At 38.8% G+C, this 20,441-nt stretch overlaps 1 protein-coding gene across 1 annotated transcript in view; it reads right to left on the bottom strand.

Annotated features, from left to right (window-relative positions):
- SGIP1 (SH3GL interacting endocytic adaptor 1) overlaps positions 1-20,441 on the bottom strand; it is a 197,708-nt gene that overhangs the window by 175,348 nt on the left and 1,919 nt on the right. The gene's annotated exons all lie outside the window — the stretch shown is intronic.

The raw sequence follows: 20,441 nt of genomic DNA, 5'->3' as shown, positions 1-20,441 counted from the left end.
AACATTTCTGTCACCCCAAAGAGACCCCACACCTGTTAGCAATCACTCCCAATTCTCCCCTTCCCCCAGCCCCTGGAAACAATTACTGTACTTCCTATCTCTATAAATTTGCCTGTTTTGGACATTTTATAAACATAGAATCATGCAATATGTGACCTTTTGTGTCTGGCTTCTTTCACATAGAATCATATTTTCAAGGTTTACCCATGATAATGATAGATACAGCATGTATCAGAACTTCATTTTTTAAATAACTGAATAATATTCCATTGTAGGAATGTGTACCATAGTTTGTTTATCCATTCATCAATTATGGATAGGAACAATGATTTTTAAGTATTAAAACTGTAAGTTCAACATTAGTGTATCCACAATTATCATTATTATGATGGTATCAAGATTATACATGGTGTGAACAGAATGCTGTATAGAAATATGTAAACTATTTTCAGCATTTCATGCAATTGTGACTATTTTCTAAAGCAAAAAATGGTGGAATCAAAATCAAACTAGCTCTGGCTTTATGAAATATGTGAATATGAGTATTTTCATCTATAAAGTTTAATGCATTAAGCATTAGTTTAAAAATGAATGAGAAAAATGTTAGGCAGGTAAGTTATGTGCCACATGTAATGATCATGTTTTGAATTTATTTTAGTATGCAGTCTTTGAAAAATGTCAATACATAAAGGAAAGAAAAATGAGTATAATTAAGTCAATATATTTTTAAAGCAATTCTTATAATTTAGCAGACATTGCATCTTAATATGTCACTATTAAAACCATGCCCTTGTGAAAAAAATAATAAAAACACTTTCTGATCTGCACGCTCATTTGAACAGGGTCCAGCTGGCATCAGAAGTAGGGCATTTTGCACAAATCATCCCGTGACGGGTGGGGGTGGGGGAGTTCTGGAGCCTTGGTTTTAAAGGGTACCACTAACACATATCCAATGCCATGCTCTGCAAGGAAGCTGGGCACACAGTCTGCTTTCCTGCCTCTCCTTTGGCAGCCTGGAAGCAAGCCTGTGTATCCTTTTGTGAATCTGAACCTACCTCAGATTGAGCCAACTCAATCAGTGGGGAAATACAAATGCCCACTTCATTTTTATTCAGCTGCTCAGAGGCTTGCAGTGCAGTTTCCTAAGACAGCATGCCAGAGAAGCTCCAGGAAGCAGGGCTTCCTTAAAGAAGGCACATTCTGCCATTAGCCATGTGGCATTTCAGAGGGCCAGCGAAGGCGCTTTAAAGGGGGAAAAAATGGCTCCAGCTAGGGCAAGGCGGTTATCTTTTAACACCAAAACACAAGATATAGCTAGTTATAAACAACTAGGAGAGCATCTTACTAGGGATTGTAAATAAACAAGAGCTGAATCTTAAGGGCTATGCATTCCCATAAGAATATATTATGAGCCATTGACTGTCAAGTCTGACCTAGGAGGGTTTTTTTTTCCCCATTCTTGGAGTTAGTTTGGTGATAGTCAATATTTTCCTGCTCTGCAGTGGTGTGAGAGATACCATAGTATACTGCTGATGATTACACGTTCTGCAGCCAGAATGCCTGGGATTGAATCCTGGTTTAACCATGTCATAACTTTCTTATCTTGGGCAAGTAACATAACCTCTCTGAAACTTGGTTTTCGCATGAGTAAAATGGGGATACTATAGCAGCTACTTCACAATATTGTTGTAATGGTTCAGAGAGTAAGCACTGACAGAACACTCAGAACAGGGCCTGACACACAGGCAGAGCTTCCTCCCCCTCCAGTCTAAAAGAGAAATAGCCAGGGCTTGGACTTGGCTAATTTAACACCTTTGATTTCATTGATCCTATTCCTTAATTGCATGAAAATAAAACAACTCTCTCACATTAGAAGGCCACAGAGCTGCTAAAATGGTGCCATTGGGGTTTAAAGAATCTTGATACACATGTAGGATGATGTAGTCAAGGGTACCTTTGTGGAAGTCATACACTCATTCAACAAATATTTACTAAGTGCTTATTATGTGCCCAGAATTGTGCTTGTGTTCAGGATATTTGCTTCTTGATGAACAAGAGGGACAAGGGATATTTTTTGGTACTTGGAATGGACCTTGAAAACTTGGAAGAAAGAGTTTTATGAAGAGAATTGCAAAACACAGATTTTGCAAAAGTTCAGAGATAAGAAAAAGATGGTAGACAGAGAAGAACAAAAAATTTATTTAGGGCATTTCTGCTTATGGAAGCCTGAAGAACTTGATACCACAAAAATTAGAGAAGGAATAATTGAGGTTTCGGATAACAGCAAGAAGTGTGCAAATATATTTTTGTGTGTGTGTGTGTACATATATATATACACACACACACATATGTATGTATATGCTGGGAGAGATTTTGGGTAGATCTTGGAAGTATGGGCAGCTTACAATTTATTTCAGGATTGCAGGACTGAAAATAAGGCCCGGATTTACTGTGGTGGGTGACCGAAAGAGGAAGAGAATACAGAGAGGCATTATGAAGAGAGAACTAGTAGTACTTGGTGATTGAACCTATGAGGTAAAAGAGCGGAATAAAAGGTGATGCCATGTTCTAACCAGTTGAGATGATTAAATCATTAACATGGCTCAAGGTACAGAATCTCTTAGATTACTCAATTTAAAGATAATTCTATAGGTTGATTTTATTGGTATTGTCTTAACAAAACAGCACACTGAAAATTAGTAGCAAAGCTGGAATGGAATTTCCGATCTGGTGCCTCTTTTTACTACTACACCAAAGGAAAAGTCATGGTAGTGACTGTATAAAAAATACAGGCAAACTCAGATTTGAATTATCTGCACAAGCTATGGAGCCTTGTTCTGTCCAAGCCTTGGAGCAAGTACCTAACATTGGAGGAAGTGCCTAATAAAACTATGAAGAACAAGACAAAAGATACTTAACTCAGTAGAGTTCAATGGTGGTTGGTTTCCCACTCTTGCACACGACTAAAACATTGTTGAGACTCTCAGGAATACCTTTTCTTGTTAAATTGTATAAAATTGTGGATCAACAGAACACATTCGGCAACTACCAGAAGATAATTCTTGAAGCTCTACTGGATTCCTAAGAGGATTTGCGCACTGGTAATGGAACAAAGTGTGCTTGGTGGGTACAAGAACATGATAATGGGGGAACTATACAGTGTGATTCAGATAGAGTCACAGACAACTGCAGCATAAACCAAGCAGCAGTGAGCAAATGAGACCTGTCCGCACACATTCAGATGGACACTCTGTGCTTCTAAACTCAGATGCCGACCCAGAGTGCCAGAATGGCACTCTGGAAGGGAAGGGAAGGGAAGGGAAAAGCGGACAGGGAACTCCTAGTCATCGTGTCAAACCCCGTCATGTTATGGATAAGGAAAGGCCAGAAGAGGATACTATAGGAAGCAGGGTGTATGCCAAAGTGAAGGGGAAAAGGGCTGTGATGTAGTTAAGAGCACAGATGTTAAAATAAGGCAGACCGTTGTCAAATTACTTACCCTTTTTGGCCTCACTGTTGACAACCTCATTTTTACAATAGAAAAAATAATACCATCTGTATGATTAGGCTGTGAGCATCAGTGGAAATGCTTCATCAAAAGCTCTGAGCACTGCTGGCTCTGAGCATCATTTTGAATTCTTCTTTACACTAAACCCTCCCACCTGCACACACAGCCATCACATACGCTCTGATGAATGACTTTTGTGAGGCAAGTAGACAAAAAGCCATCGTCCCCTCAGCTTTCTGTGCAGTGCCCTAGGACCATTAGCCCCAGGTCAACCATGGCCGGAACATGAAGCCATTACCAGCACTCTCTGCTTTATAAATACAGGTGGCAGGGATTTGGTGAGACAGGAATTGCAAGAGTTAAGAGAAAATAAAATCTTGGCTAATGTTTTGGTCTCTGAGGTCCCAGTGGCAGTCAGCCAACATGCTTTGTTGTGGCCAAGGGGAACTCAAAAACGAAGGAATGGGAAACACCTTAAAGTGAGAGCTTGTTTCATTTTCTTCCTGGAGGAAGGGTTTGCCTTGTAGTAGATGAAGTCATTTCTGTCTCCACCAAATGATGGGATTTTCTGATATCAATTACCTGCCATCATGCAAATGTAAGAACAAAATTGATTAGGCAAGCAATTACTCTGTGCCAAGCACTAAACTCAGCACTTCAGATGTGTTAGCTAATTTATGCCTTATAATAACTCTGTGAGATAGGTATTAGTATAGTAATATTGATTTTGAAGCTGAGAAACAGATTTTAAAGCAGAAAAAGAGACACAGAAAGAAGTGAATTAGCTGAGGTTACACAGCTGGTACGTGAAGGGGTCAGGGTTTGACTCACGTGCCCAGCTCAGGAGGCTGCTTACTCCTCTCAGCGAACCTGGTTTACTTTACAGCCATCTAAAGGCAACTACATGGGTGGGACAGAGAGGACAGAGCTCCCCGTGCCCCCCCACACACCCCTCCTCACCCCCACCCGCAAGAACACAGGAAGTAGCAGCACAACGCAAACCAGGTCAGGGAAAGTGAAAAGAAAGGAGGGAAGAGAGGGAGCGGTGTAACAGTTGGAAACCGTGCAAGAAATGGAGGAAGTAGAGGAACCACACCTAGCACAGCCTGGATATTGTGTTGCTAAATGAGTCTGGAAGTCAGTAAAGGCTTTTTAAAATGCATAGCTAGCAAAACAAGTACACTTGAGAGCTCAGTCAGGGTGGTGAGTGGGGATGAAGAGGCCCCATCTGAAGTCTTTGTTCTTGACAATAGACAAGAGCTTCACCATCCCAGCTCCCTCAGACAAGCCCAGGATGGTGTCTGGCAGTCATTAAGCACAGGGATTTATAGGCCACAGATTTGGGGACTCAGTGGTTCTCCCTGCTCTGCCACTTCCTGGCTTTCATGAGACCTTGAGCCTTTTTCCTCCCTTATCAAATGGAATTAAGAATAACCCTCATAAGATGATGGTGAGAGAGAGGTGACAGGCCATTTATATAGTCACTCTAGAGTTTGGAACACTGATAAATTATGCCTAGTAATAATAATGACAACGATTACTACCAACCTTGGGTGACCGTGGCCCATCTTTCTATGAGTCGATCACATGTTCAGAAAGCGTACAGAGTCTTGGACTTTTGCACACTTTGGGGGCACGTGCCGTACATACAGAGTTTGTCTATGCTGCTGTTTTTCCTGCTCTGACTAGAGAACTTCTGATGAGAACAAGAAACGCAGCATGCAGGTAAAAAGACAATACCTAAAGACTGTGTGTTTATTTGCTGCAGAGTAAATAGCATAAATGCTCTTTCTCAGGTTTATAAATAAAGTTGGAGAGAATCTGCAGATTTTTTACACATTTCTAAAGTACACATTTTATTATAGTTATTGAGGACTGAGCATCTGGTAAAATTATTTAAATGAAAGCAGTGTTAAGCCTTAACTATAATGAAGCTATTAATATGGAATTGGGAACTATAACCCTTGCCAAACCAGAAAGAATAACTTTATTTCTCCTGTTAAACAAAAGTCAGTTGATTGAATTGCCTCTGAAATGCTATAAAATAAAAATTCTATTAGACCTGAAACTAGGAGATGTGGCCAATAGATTGTTAAGCAAAATGAGAAAATAGATTTCTCATTCGAGCATTTCTAAAAGACATTGCAAATTTCTCTGAAACATCCAAGAGAGTTTATTAAAGTTTGCTTTAACATATAGTGCCCATGGGAACCTCTAGAGTAAAATGTAAGAAACTGGAACCAATCTAATTAAAAACAATCAAAACAAGGACATCCTGGAGAATAGATTTGTTATTTCTATAATCATCGACTCATTTATTATCAGCCAGAAATTTTTATGTGAGGTATCATAGATGTTTTATGGTATTACAGGAACTCACAGGAATCTTCTCAAATTTAATTTTTATGTGGTAAGAAAAAATAGGCATGCTATAATAATATTACTTATTGTTAACTATCAAATATTGTGGTACAAATGATATCATCATGTTTGCCCTTATATAGAACATATTACATATAATTTCTCAAAGGTAAATATTGAGAGACAATATTACTTCATGGTTTACAATGTAAGTTTGGGAGTCAGATCAGGTTCAAGTCCTAAATATTTGGCTAAGTCAAAAGCTCTCTGATCCCCAGTTTTCTCCTCTAAGTAAGGGGGATAATTATCATAGTATCAACCTCACAGGCCTGTTCTATAGGTTAAATGTGATTAATGCTTATAGAAAATTTAAGAATAGTTTCTGGCACAAAGCAGGAAATCAGGAAATGGTAGTTATTTTTATATTAATAAATAAACTCTATTTCAGCACTTCCTCCTCTTGGTGGGGAGGGGGGACAATAATTATAGCTGTACCTACTTGTTAAGAGACATTATGGAGCATTTCAGGGATAATATTATTCTTAGTCTTTTTGATTATGCAATATCCAGGGATCTAGGGCTGTTCTAGGGCAGCTATCTTTTAGTAAATTATAGGGCAGCTGTCTTTTAGTAAGGTCTAACCAGAGAGTAGGAAGGAAAGCCAAGAACTAAATCAGTTAGGAGCAACTCCAGACAAGAAGACTCAGAGGGTACTGGCCATAAGGAGTTATTCCTCTCACCAATCGGTTGCACAGATGTACATATTGCACATGTACTTACAGTATCGTAATTTAAAAATCATATTTTCACAGGCTTTGATATGGAGAAAGGGCAATGTATGAGGATTAGGTTTACAGTATAGAATAGACTCTAGGTCAGTGACGAATAAGAAAGACTTTCTGATAAGCAATAGGAAGAAATATCCCTCAGGTTCATAGCTCAGCCAGCACGGATGCTTACAGTGCAGAGTAGCTGTAGCAATAGGATCTTCAAAGGAACTTAAACAGAGAGGGGGGCACTCTCTTTTTCTTTCAGAAAATTTGCTAAAGATTCCTCCTTTCTTGTAGAGCAGCATAGCAACAGGACAGTTAGTTGCCACGTTGAGATTTGGTTAACATTCATTTAGGAGGTAGAGCAATAAGCTCAGAAGCCTTCTAAAGAATGTGGGACAGTCAAGGCATGGATAGAGCCTACAATATGAGTGGCCAGCCCCAGGAACTGCTCTGATACCAGGTCAGAAACTAAGTAAATTGGCAGCAGCCAGGAAGCACAGGTGCAGAGCACAGTCAGTAGACATTTGTGGAGCACCATGTAACATGTTCTGGAAAGCTCACTGACGCAAGGACATGTACGAGCATGGGGTGTGTGTAATATTAACAATGATAACAGCAATGATGACAATAACAACAGCTATGATCAACTGATGCAAAGATCCCAGGAAATATGTTAAAAGCACAGTGCTCTGTAATACCTGCAACAATTTTGACACGCCCCCTCCCCCCCCCCACCTTATCAGATTAGGTCTCATATTTTAAAAAAAGCTCCTTGAGAATCCCATTCAGCACTTTCTTCACAAAACTTTGCTCACTTAGAGTCACTTAGTTATCTGTATTTAATATCTTTATCACTTTAAGCTCCACAAGGCCCGTGTTCATGATGTTTGCTCACCATATATACCTAGTACCTAGTACAATGTTTGCAGCCTAAATGAATGCTTGCTGACAATTTTATGAATTTGTGACAGATTAAAAAGCTAAGAAACCAACCAACCAACAATGAAAAACCCCTGATGCTCAGGCCTGTTCAAAGGCAACAGCCAGTAAGTTGCAGAGTCAGGATTTGGATCCAGGTTTCCTTTGACTTTCAAGCCCGTGTGCTTACCTGCTATATAAACATAATGATAATTAGAAAGAGCCAGAATTCTTAGTATAAAGAAGATTGGGACAGGAACAAGTCCCATGTACAGGAAACCGCGTATATTTCCCCCTGGGTTACAAACACATTTAGAGCACAGACAGTTTCAGCACCTGCAGGAAGCTATAGAGTTAGAGGGCTCTTGTTAAAGGAGACAGTATGGCTCTCTGTCTTTGAAATGCAGAAAGGACATCAGAGTTTAATGGAAACATTTGGGGAGAAAAATGAACATAGAGAGGTCAACCTCTGTCAACAGCATGATCTCTTATGTGCTTCTACCTTTCCAATCCGGACCAGAGAGAAAGCATCTCAGTGATGAGAACCAACCTAATAAACAGATGCAGTATCAAAATGACTATCGAAGAACTGAAGTTCTTCAAAGCCATTTAAAAACAAGTACATAAAAAACATAATAGACTTGGATCTCTAATATCTTCATTTTTTTCCCACCTCTCAACATGCCCTGGAAGAAATCTAATACCAGAACTATTTGGGTTCCAAAAGGATTTTGTTCAACAGCTAAGTTAAGCCTTCACTTTGAGGCCTCAGCCCTCAGCAGCAGTCGTTCTGAGTGCTCTTTTGAACCTCTCTTAGCTTTACCGAAAATAAATGTTAAATTTAAATGAAGTAGGAGTATGGACTCACGCATTGATTCAAGACAACTTTCTTTCAACAAAAGGAAAAGAAAACAGAATGATACCTGTAGCTACTCACATCTATGTCCATCCAACATCCAAAGTCATTGAAGACACAGATGGAAGCATGACCTTCTCCTGAAACCCCACCCAGTAGCCTTCTCTGGCCTCCATAAATTCCAGAGTCATCTGTGTTGCTCACAAACCCCTGCCTGCCCTGCATCCTGCCTGCCTTCTCTCCTGTCTCCTCCTACCTCCTGCACTGGTCTGTAGCCACACTAGCTTTCCTTTTGCTCCTTGAGTTTACCAAATTCCAGGCCCTTCACCTCTGTATTTCCCACTCCTGAAACACTGTTCCCATATCTCCACATGACACAATGTAAAGAAGTCTCAGCTTAAATGCCTTCCCTGGCGTCCTAACGTACCTTTCAGCACCAATCCCATTCTCTTCATGACTTTTTAAAATTTATTTTCCCACAGCTGTTACCGCCAGTGAAACTATCAGGTTTATTCATTTAGTTTGTTAGTTTTGTCTCCTCTTAGTATTAGAATGCAACAACTCCATGTGTTTTGTAAACTTGTATCCCATATCTAGAATCAGGGCTAGCACTATAAACATCCTCTGCATCTCAGGCAAAATTTATCAAGAAAGCAACAAAGTCTATCTTCAATGTGCCAAGTTGAAGTAAGTTGCCACAAAGAAGATAGCAGAAAAATCAAGAGAAGAAATTCGGATTAAATAATTTGATGTGGCCATTAGATTGAGTGAATTAGAGTTTGCTGAAAATTATATAAAGAACTATATGTGATTTTATAATTAGGCCAAGAAAGATTCCAGTTGAACACATTTTAAAATGTATTGATTTCACTCATATGTAGAATCTAATGAACAAACGAGCAAAATTAAGACAGGCTCATGGATAAAGAGCAGGGTGACAGCTGAGAGGAGGGGGGAAGGTAGAGGATGGAGGGACTGAGCAAGAAGGAAAAAGGACTCATGGGCATGGACAACAGTGTGGTGATCGCTGTGGGGGGAGGGCAATAAGGGGAATCGATGGTATTGGAAAAACACAATAAAAATAAAACTAAATATAATAAATATATTTACAATTGTTCCACTACAATTCATTATTGAACCAATACTGCTACCCAGTTTAACAAAATATATATAACTTTCCCCACCCAAGTAAATAATTCATTAAATTAGGAAAGATGTTTCTCTCCTGGCATTTGGAAATGAAGAAAAACAGTTGGATGCATGAAAGGTAGAGAGGGTATGGGGAAAGGGGTCAACTGTAGTGGGGATACATCCTAAAGCCCAGCACTAGAGCATGAAATCTTAAAACTAGTTAGCATCTACAAAACTATCTACCTTAACCCTTTACTTAAAAGGAGTTTCCAAGACACTAAATATAATAATAGCCCTAATACCACATTATATTTATAAAAAGATTTTATTGTTTTCAAAATACTTTCGCATATATTTTGTGCTTAATATTTTCAACCTAGTGAGAGAGGCAGGAAAGCTCATGTCATTCATTATTCCATACATGGGAAAATGAAGAGATGGTGACTTGCCCAAGATACACAGCCAGGACCTTCACAGAGGTCATAAAAAAATCAATCCCTACTCACTTGGCAAATCTTGGCCTCATTATCATAGCTAACAAGGAAGGGTGCAAGGAGATGTTAGGACTTTTTAATTAAAATCCATTTCTTTTTCTACTACTTTGCTTTCTCTTGCCGATGTTAAGTAGCTTGCTCAAAGCCACTCCCTGGCTGGGGCAGTGCCAGGGCTCCAACCCAAAACATAACCCTCACCACCTCACCAAACTATCTATGACATGAGAATCAAGAATTCCCACCAAACTCTGTAACTCATTAATGTGAGCCATTCTAGCTCAGCATAAAAATCAATATCCAGGTAGCAGTCTAAATGTTTAACAGGGGAATAGTAGAAAATATTATTATGGAATTTAGTATTATACAATCAATAAAAATAATGCCTTTGAAGACTTTCATGACAATGATAATGATAGCTAACATTTTTTAAAAGATACAGTTTGGATGATATTATTTTTATGTATTTATTACTTATTTATTTTACTGTTGACACAATAGCTAACATTTCTTGACTGTGCATTCACTCTGTACCAAATATTGTTCTTTATGTATATTGCATATTGCATATATAGTAAATATTATAATAAAATAACAATGTATATAATAAACTCATTTAATCCTTATAATAATATCAGATAAAGATTATCTCATACAAGAAACTGAACCACAGTAGGCTTAAATAACTTGCCTAAATTCACACACTTGGCAAGGGTAGAGAGATGAGTATTTAAATTTGAGAAGTTTGTCTCCTGATCCCTTGTTTTTAACAAATATACATGCTGTCTAGGATAATTGTTACAATCTAATATAAAATGAAGAAGCCATGTGTGTCTACATATATACACATATATATGTATTCATATGTGTGCATATTATATAATGATAAAATTGGGTTCTTTGACACAAACATATATTTTGACCATAAAGTTATTAAGAGCTAGCATTCACTGAGTGCCAGGTAGGAAAGTGCTAAGTGCATTCATATATTATCCTATTTCATTTCCTATGTTATTTCACCCACTTTACTGATATTACTCCGCTTTAAAGGGCTTCAGATCACCTGTCCCCATGTTTTACACTCAATAAATTGTAGCAGTGGTTGGTTATTTTGTAATAATGAGATTGTCAGTGATTTAAATTTCTTCTTTGTATCTTCCTATTTTCCACATTTTCTACAATGAAATCTGGTTTCTCCTAAGATGAGAGACAAACAAAGGAGTCAGGCAAAATGTGTGTGATGCTGGATCAACTGCATCCACCTAGAGTCAGAGGGTGGCTCTCAGCCAGAGGGATCCTACACGGCAGATGGGTACTTTGGGGAGAGCACAGTCTTGGTACTACCTGGCAGCCAGGAACTATATTGAAGCCTTCAATGTGCCCAGTAGAGAAACATTTAAGAAGCTTTACTGTGGACCCAATATGCTTCTAAAATGTTTTGCATATATTAACCATTTAATTCTCATGATAACCATATGCATGGTGGCTTGAACACCCCTCACCCCTGCCAAAAGTCTGTGATCCATTAACAGGGTTTATTCAATCACTGGATATTTACTTATTGAACACTTACGCAAGCCACACATTGAGAATATAAAAATAAGTAAGACGTGGTTTCTACTCTGGCAGAGTCCTTGGTCCTTAGGGAAGGAATGAACAAATTTGGCATAAACAGAAAATAGCAATGATCGTTTGAGAACTTAACACTTAGCCTCAAGAGTGTAGTATCAGCCCCTCAGCCCCTACCTAAACTTTCAGGCTGCCGGCCTGAGACTCTATGGATTTGGACTTGCCACCTTGCCGTGCCAGTCCCCACAAGTCTCTTCTCTCTTTCTCTCTTCTCTCTCCCCCCCTCTCTCTCTCATCTCTGGAGAATTCTGAATGCTACAAGTACACTTTCTGATTAATCCTTCCAACCAGACATGGTTACACATGAAAAAGAGACTTACTATCACTATAGTTTTCAAGAGGAGGAAAGGCTCACTAACTTCCCAAGGTCACAGAGCTGGGTTTAACCTAGGTCAGTCTGACTCCAAAGCCAGTGCTCCTAAACCTTCTGCTTTATGCCCTTTGGCGAATGAGAATTGAGAGCTAATAAGCACTTCATTTTCAACCTGGGGAATGTGGGAAGCCTTTGTTGGCAAGAGACACTTTTGTTTGACCTTGAATGATGAGAACAGACTGTTACCATACAGAGAAGGGAATGAATAGCATATGCAAGGGAGGGCAAGGAGTTCCTGTCTGGCCTGTGTATGGAAGGGTTCTACAGCACATTGAGGCATTCAGATTTCATCTGAAAAGGATGGGGAACAATCAAAGGCAGGCAACAAAAGTGATCTCTTTGATTATGACATGGATAGGCTGGAAGGTGGAAGCAGCAAGGTCTGACCAGGTATGGTAGCAGAGGATGTGAGGCAGAAAGGAGTGAGGAATCAGGGGTGAATGTGAGGCAGAAAAGATATGAGGCAGAAAGGAATGAGGAATCAGGGGTGAATCCAAATACCAACTCTGGCTTGTCTGCCTAGTAGACTCAGTTCTTTGAATTGGGACACAAGAGACACTTGATGGTTAAAGTCAATACCTCAGGAGTAGGGTCCTACCTGCTACAGGGCTTACTGACCATTTCTGTCCATTGCTACCACAGCAAGTACTGTGGACAATTTTTCACATGTCATTTTTCAACGATTCATTAAGGGCATTTGTAAGGGCTGGATGCACAGCTATACCACCTGTATTTCAGTTTTATTCACTGTGTTTCAAATCTAGGAACCTGCCCATGGGTAGAAAAAGCAAAGTAATATTATCTCATGTGCCAACTCAAATCAACTGGCGGAGGTGGCCTGGAATGTGAAATTGAGACAGATGCAGAGGCCAGGGAGAAAGACGGCTGTGATTGATTAGTGATGCCTTCCATGGCCAAGAAATGGGGAGTATAGCACCTGGACACTGAGAATAGAGAATGATAGAATATGCTAGTAATTAACAGCAGTAAGGTGAAAAGAAGAGGGACATCTGTAAGGCCTATGTGCAGCAGGGATGCAGCAGCAATGTACTTGAAAAGCAAGATAGCAAGCAATAACGTCTAGCCACTGAATGCTAAGAACCCCACATGGAACAACCAAGTTGAGAGCGAGCCATCTGAGAAAATAACTGGCATTTGTGGCACACTTGCAGATGCTTTAATATTTATTACCTCAACCGATCTTCACAATGACACTATGAGGAAGGGAACCAGCATTATTCTTACCTTACAAATGGGGAATCTCATGCCAAAGCAGTTCTAGAATTCACTCAAGGTCACACAGCCAGTCAGGAGGTACAGTCCCTTCATATCCTGGTCCTTTCCCCCACATAGCACTCACTCACTGACAGCAGACCCATGAGCCATGGAAGCACAGGAGAGAGCTATAAATGGCCACATTGTATGTGTACTCAGCGGAGCAATGGCCCTGGGGACACATTCATTTGTGCATCTTTGGGCAGTCATCCAACCAGCCTCAGCACCTTTGAACGTGAAAGGCACCACAGGTTCCAAGTCTTTGTCTATTCACATTTTTGGAATCACTACTAAAGTACACTTGTCTTGTTCTCTTACAGAGAGAACAAAAATCCTTGGGTATGTTATTTCATTCGGCTTTGGTTTCCTCAGCTGCAAAATGAGGTTGGACTAGATTGGTTCATCTTCAGTGGTAGCCCACACCACCATGCTTTCATGATAACGGCCAACGCTTTCACAGAATGTCAGTGAACACCAAGCTGTCCCTCTCAGGGAGAAAGGGCTTTTGTTCATAGTGGGAGCCAGGCTTTCTGATAAAATGTTTCGTAAAATGTAAGCTGTGAAAGTTTAGAGTGCACTGGCCTAGTGATATCACATGTCCCTTTTCATGGTAAAATTCTAGGAAACCAGCGACTGCTACCAGGAGGAACCCACTGGGATAAAACACTGCTGTGTTAGACCCTTCCTTAGGCTAATGGCTGGAGGATCATAACCTGATAATAAAATTAACGTGCTTAGTTATGAAGAAGGCTTTGAAACAACAGGTCAAATTTAGATGATCTCTCATTTGCTTGTCAGACAGAAACACAGTCCAATATGAGCAGGACTTGCCAGTTATACCATTATGCAAATAAAGAGCACTTGCCTAAGAGTAAAGTTTGTCTAATAAATGCTGCTTCTGCCACTTGCTAAGGTGGTCACCTTGGACAAGTCACTTAACACCATTGTGCCCTAGCTGCCTCCTGCTTGAAATAAGGATGGTAATACCTATTCTTTCTGCCACACAGAGATGATATGAAAATAAAATATGTACATGAATATGTAACAACATATAACAGACTCAAAGCTTCTGAGGATGGAGAACACAACTGGCCTTTTTTTGCTGTCATATTCACAGAGCCTAAAACAGCATTCAGGACTAAAGAAAAAGCTCCAGAGATACCTGTTGAATGAAAGAAGCATTTTGGAAAATTTGAAGTATGTGCAATGTCACACAGTATTTTCCACATTATCTTGTTGGAGAAAGATATGCAACATGAGTCACTCTGGATAGCCTTTTAAAAAATCCTAAAATAGTAGTCCTGATGGAAGTTGTATATGAACCAAAAAAAAAAACCAAAGATCTTTGAGATGTAGTCAAAATATTTGTGAGTCAATGTGTAATTCTGATTCTAAAGCCATCCTTACCATGGGGCTGTATCTCTTGTGTGGAAATGCTCAAGCCTAGAGCTGTAGCTGAACTCTCAGCTCTGAGTCTGGGCTTGGAACCAGAAGCTAAGGGAGGAGTATGATATTAATTCATTTACTTAACTATGTGGGAAGAATGAGTCCAGGAGGCACTATCGTAATACAGAACTAGTATCAAAATCTTAGGCTTCTGAATGCCCACCTGTTGCTTGACACATGGATAACATAGGCTCATGCTGACTGATTTCTGCAAAAGGAAACTGGCTTCCCTTCCATTGAAAGGGAACAGTCCCTTGTCTGTTGCTCTAGATGCACTGGCCTCCTTGCTGTTCTGCCCACATCTGAGCCTTTGCACTGGCTCTTTTCCCTGACTCTTCAGACTCTCTCTCCAAATAATCACATGGTTCTTCACTCCCTCCCCTTCCTCAAGCCTTTGCTCAAATGTCTTTTCAGCAAGGTCTTCCATCATCTCCGTATTTACAACTGCATCCCCATCTACTCCACTCCTTCCATTTGGTTCTTCTCCAAAGTCCTTACCCCCATAAAATGTACTTTGCATTTTATTTTATTTTATCATCTCTTTCCTACACCCAACAAGAAGCTCCATATACGCAGGAATTTTTATGTTTAGTTCACTAAAGAACCTCTAACACCTAGAATGTGCCTAGTATGCATTCAGTAGATTGTTTCTGATGAATATATAAACAGTTCTATGACAGAAGCTGTAGAGGAGGGCTTGCATAAATGTGCTTTTGTCTCCCAAAACAGCAAAGATGTAAAACTAACTTGTGGCATCCATGCAAAAGACCAGTAGGGGAAGATTAAACCAGGAAGGTGGTAGGTAACACCCTTGAATTATTTTTGTGTCATGGTCAAGCTGTTTTGTGGCAGGAGGAAGAGGAGTCAGCCATTCAGGGGGGAGTAGATACAAGGAATCCAAATTATTCTGTGAACAACAGAGAGTCTCAGAGCTGAAAGTTCTAGGCATATGGCAGATAAATTCCCTTATTTTATTCACAAGGAAACAGAACCCCAGGAAGGTAAAGTAACTTTCTCAAGGCATACAGTCAAACAGTCACAACACTTAGACTCAAACCTAAGTCTGACTTCTGGACACATGCTCTTTCTATGAAAACAAAGCCAAACTGCACGAATTCAGCAAACATACTGGGTTTTTAAGATTAACAAGGTCTCCAATTTGGAATTATTTGGTGTCTAAACAATCTCATCTACCATCACATTGCCACCGTATGTACAACTATATCATACAACATTACACTCATTTATTTAAAAATACTCTCCCAAATTCAAAGTCAAACATTTTAGCTCTGTAAGCCACTGTTTCCAGATTTGGTCATGAACCAGAGAAAAGAAAAGGGATTCTAGAAAGGGAAAGATGGGAAGGAAGGATGAGAAAAGTAGAGAAAGAAAAGCAGAAGGGAGAAAGAAAATAATGTACAGAATATTGACAACACCGCCTCTGGATTTTCTGTAAATTCTTTCAAATAGCTGTGCTATAACTTGCCTCTTTCCATTATGAAATAATTTCCTTGGAACTAATCACTGAAATAATTCAAGCTCAAGTATGTATTTTCAAAAGGATTTGTTCTTTTCTTTTGCTTTTCAAAATGTATTATCTGTCTCTTACAATTTAGTATTTATAATACATTTTCTTTTCCTAATTATTTCAGGTTTAAAGTGCTTGTTTCTCCAGTGAAAATATAAATATGAGTATTTATTTTTTATATTCACCATACTGCCCAAAAAATACCTTTCAATATATTGTTTGAAGTCATCAGAGTCATTTATAAATATCTGGTTTTACTCACTTATTCAATACATAAATGCGCTAAGAGTACACTGTGCGTCAACGAGCTAAGAACACAGAGGTGGCTAAGACAGAACAGATATTCCTGCCCGCATGGAGCTCGCCTCCAAGAGAGAAATTCAGCCCTTGCTCCACTGAATAACCATGAATCACAAATTGACCTCTGTGGAGAGATGACTAAGATGGACTCAGTGGCCCAGGGTGTGTGCTAGGAAGTTTGGGATGACAGGAATGGTAGACAAGGCCTCCTGAGGAGGTGGCAGTTTTGCTGGAACCACAAGAGAATCAGTTACTCCATGAGTTGCCCGCCGAAGCGCGTTGTAGGCAGAGCCAAAACCCCAGAGTGGGAGGGTATTTGTTCTAGTCACTCCGAGACAGGTAGCAAGGCTGTCAGCGTCAGTGAGGCACTGAATAAGCTTGAAGTGGCACAGCAAGTCCACATGGGCAGACTCATGCTGTGGATTTTAAGAGAAATAAGATAGAGGGATTTTGCATACCTTGTACAAGGAAGTGACAATGATATAGGCTATTTAAATAAAGATACAAAATACCTTTCTAACATTCTATAGATGCAGTTAAACGGTGTACCTGCTCCAAGACAGAGACTCACCCCTCACTAAGTCTAAACCTCCTTCCCCACTAGCTATCCAATGGTAAACTAGCCATCCTCTGCCCATAGAAAAACTTGGTACTTGGCATATAAACCAGTTAGACCCAATACCTCTGCCCCAAACCCTACTTTCTCTTCAAGGGGATCCTACCCTTATCATGCTCCCCAATTCTTTTTTATTGATGACTTTTTCCTCATTCAATTAATTTTTCCTTGGGTACTTTTTTAGACATGAACCCAAATCTATTATAATGCCTTAACCTCTCTTCTCCCTTCCAAATTCTCTACAGCCATCTCAGTAAATTCTCTTTACCTTTCTTAATTCCACCTGTGAGTTTACACAATGAAAATAATCACAATTTAACAGCAGTAGATATGGTAAAATTGAATTGAGAAAATGTAAGTCACCGGTATGGTAGTAAAATTGAACATAATTAAAAAATCCAGTGTCAAGAGTCTCTAAAACTTCTGAAAATATACTAAAAATCCCCTTCAAATTTTTTCCCATCTCCTCAGTGTCCTCTAATTAAACCTTCTTTCCCGCAAATAGCAACATTTGAAATTGAAAACACATTTAATGCCATTGTGCTCTTCTGGCTAATTACTATAGTTACTGTACTTGTTCTTTACACACATCATAGCAAACACTTAGTACTTCAATTAGATAATGGGTTTAATAGTCTTTGATGGACGAGTGTGAGAGTCTAACCATCATATCATTATTCCTATGGGAAAACTTGTTTCGAGAGAGCAATTCACAAAGTTTCAGGAACATAAAAACTGTGAGTTGGCGACTTCCTGCAACTTGTTTATTTGAAACACGGATAGGGTATGTGCCAAATTCAACAGAAAGAATTATCCAGAGTCTCCTAGCAAGGTTTATCTAAGTTAATTTTTTTAAACTGCAAGTACTTTTTAGAGATTTAGAGTTGACCCCTGGAATTAAATGGAAACAGACATATGAGAACGTTCTTTCTGACACAGAGCCTTGAAGGAGAGGAATTACATAAATGATAGACTATATATTAGAATCTCGTATGCATGCTTAAGAGTCTCCAAAATAACTTCACTATTTCTAGGAAGGGAATCAGTAGGAAGTTAGAAGCATTTCTTTTAAAAATTCTTAACTAACTATAAAACAAACAGTTCCAGCTTTAAAATGCATTATTCCTTTTTGATCACATCAAAGAATTTTTCAAATAAATAAAACTCAATTTCTAGACAGGAAAAAAAAAAGGTTATAAAGTTCACTGAACAACTGGTCAATCAATCTAGAACTGTTCAAAAATTTTTAAATAATGACTTTGGAGATAAAGGGCCTTAATAGGGAATTAAAAGGCATGACTGTGAGTATTCATATTCAAAAGAGGGAGAGAGAGAATATGCCACCAAAAAACTAAGGAAGTCCTAGTTTTCAAAATTAGGTTAACATGAGTACCTGATGTGAAGTAAAAGAAAAGGTTTCTATTTCAAATGCTATGACAGGTCAAAAATATGAGCATTGTTGTTTAATGAACTTGGGTTCAAATTCCATTCTACCATATTTCTGCCTCAAAGTATTATTTTTTTATTTTTGCAGTTTAGAAAACGTAAAACAAAAGTATTATGTACAATACACTTATGTGCAGGTTATTGTGAATAATAAATATAACAAAATTTATTAAATCACTCTACACATTATAATTAAACCCAGTAAACCATTAAATATGCTTGTTAATTTAAAAATGATATATATGGTGAAATCATTGACACTAAAAAACTTACCTTTCCAGTGTAATAACTAAGAGCCTAAATATGGAGCTGAAAACATAAGCACTTTCAGTGCCGTGCTGCACAGACAAGGGAAAACTTCCCAGACTGCCTGACAAATACCCAGATGTCCTAAGAAACCCTGACTTAGTTTTACTTACCTTAGAAGGAGTAGCTAAAATGCCATTCTCAAATTTTAATAATAACTCATGAAAAACAATAGAATCCTTGAACAGTTTCCCTAATCACATAGTCTGTGTTGTATACTTAAGACAATACACACATCATTTAGAAAATAATTCCCTTTGTTCATCCTCCTTCCCTTCACATTTATACTATATATGGTTCCATATCATGTGGCATTGTTTAGGAAAGACACAACTCAATACCAGCCATTGCTAAGAAATAAAGAAAACAAGAATCAACAAATTGATTACTTAAAAAATACATCTTTAATAAAACTATTTGGAGCCACACACTACTGGTACACCTGCTTGAGGTCCCTGCAGAATTATTTTACTGCCTTCTTTGCCATCAGAATCACTGAGGAGGTAATAGTATTTTTTCATCTATGATAAGAATTTCCAATGGGCATGGAACAAATGGAATATATATCCTGTTACATCAAGACAAGAACACAAAACTAGACTATGAGCCATTCAGATGAATATTTGTTTACTATTGTTTTACACAAAGTAGAGAAGTAGCTTTGAACAGTTGCCATGGCCATGTTTTCCTGAGGAGCAGACTCAAATGTTTTACTGAATATACAAATATATACAGACACAAATGCAAATGTAGGTTTTCTCCCTTTCTAGAGTGTACATGTGTGGATGACTCGTGTGTGTGTGTGTGTGTGTGTGTGTGTGTGAGATAGAGCGAGAGAGTGAGAGATGAGAGATGAGAGTGAGAGAGTGCTAGTTGAGAAGACATCGTTTTAACTCTCAACATGTCTGGGGAGACATTCTCAGAGCTCACTAGGGATGAGGTAGGTGGAAATAATAACTGTTATCTCATACCTTCAGAGTAAGAGCAATTCAGAAGTGAAATTCTGGGAGGAAATATCAGAAACATGTATGTATGTACTGCCCAAAAAACTGGCAACTAAGTTGGAAGGTCATTGGTATGCAAATTGTTTCTGGTTAAGGTTCCTACCTGTCTGTTTAAGATCCCTGAACCACTTGGATGATGATTCTTGAAAGCATTTAAGTAGGAACTACAGGTAGATAAAAAATTATTCATTTCATTTACATTTTTAAGTCAATGGTAACACCTGTCTTGTTTCTTTTGCAAGAATCTGACAGTGGATAGCTGTACCCATGGTGTCACCTCTAATTCATAACAGTGCTAAGATAATGTCCTTCATTAGATATATTGGGCAAATACAGAGTAATAGTTTTAGTCCAGCCCCAACACAAGTCTTTGTTACAGTTCTCATTTCAGTTTAGGCAGCTCAGATAAGCTTATTGCAGGGTTTTGAACTGACATTCTGAGATGGCACAATAGACAATATTACCAGGAGAATCATTAAT

This window comes from Pteronotus mesoamericanus, unplaced genomic scaffold (genome assembly GCF_021234165.1).
Source record: "Pteronotus mesoamericanus isolate MK-2021 breed Mesoamerican mustached bat unplaced genomic scaffold, CSHL_Meso_final contig_105, whole genome shotgun sequence".
NCBI classification, from domain to species: Eukaryota; Metazoa; Chordata; class Mammalia; order Chiroptera; family Mormoopidae; genus Pteronotus; species Pteronotus mesoamericanus.
The sequence above is the reverse complement of the archived record's forward strand: the minus strand, read 5'-3'. Positions and strand labels throughout refer to the sequence as shown.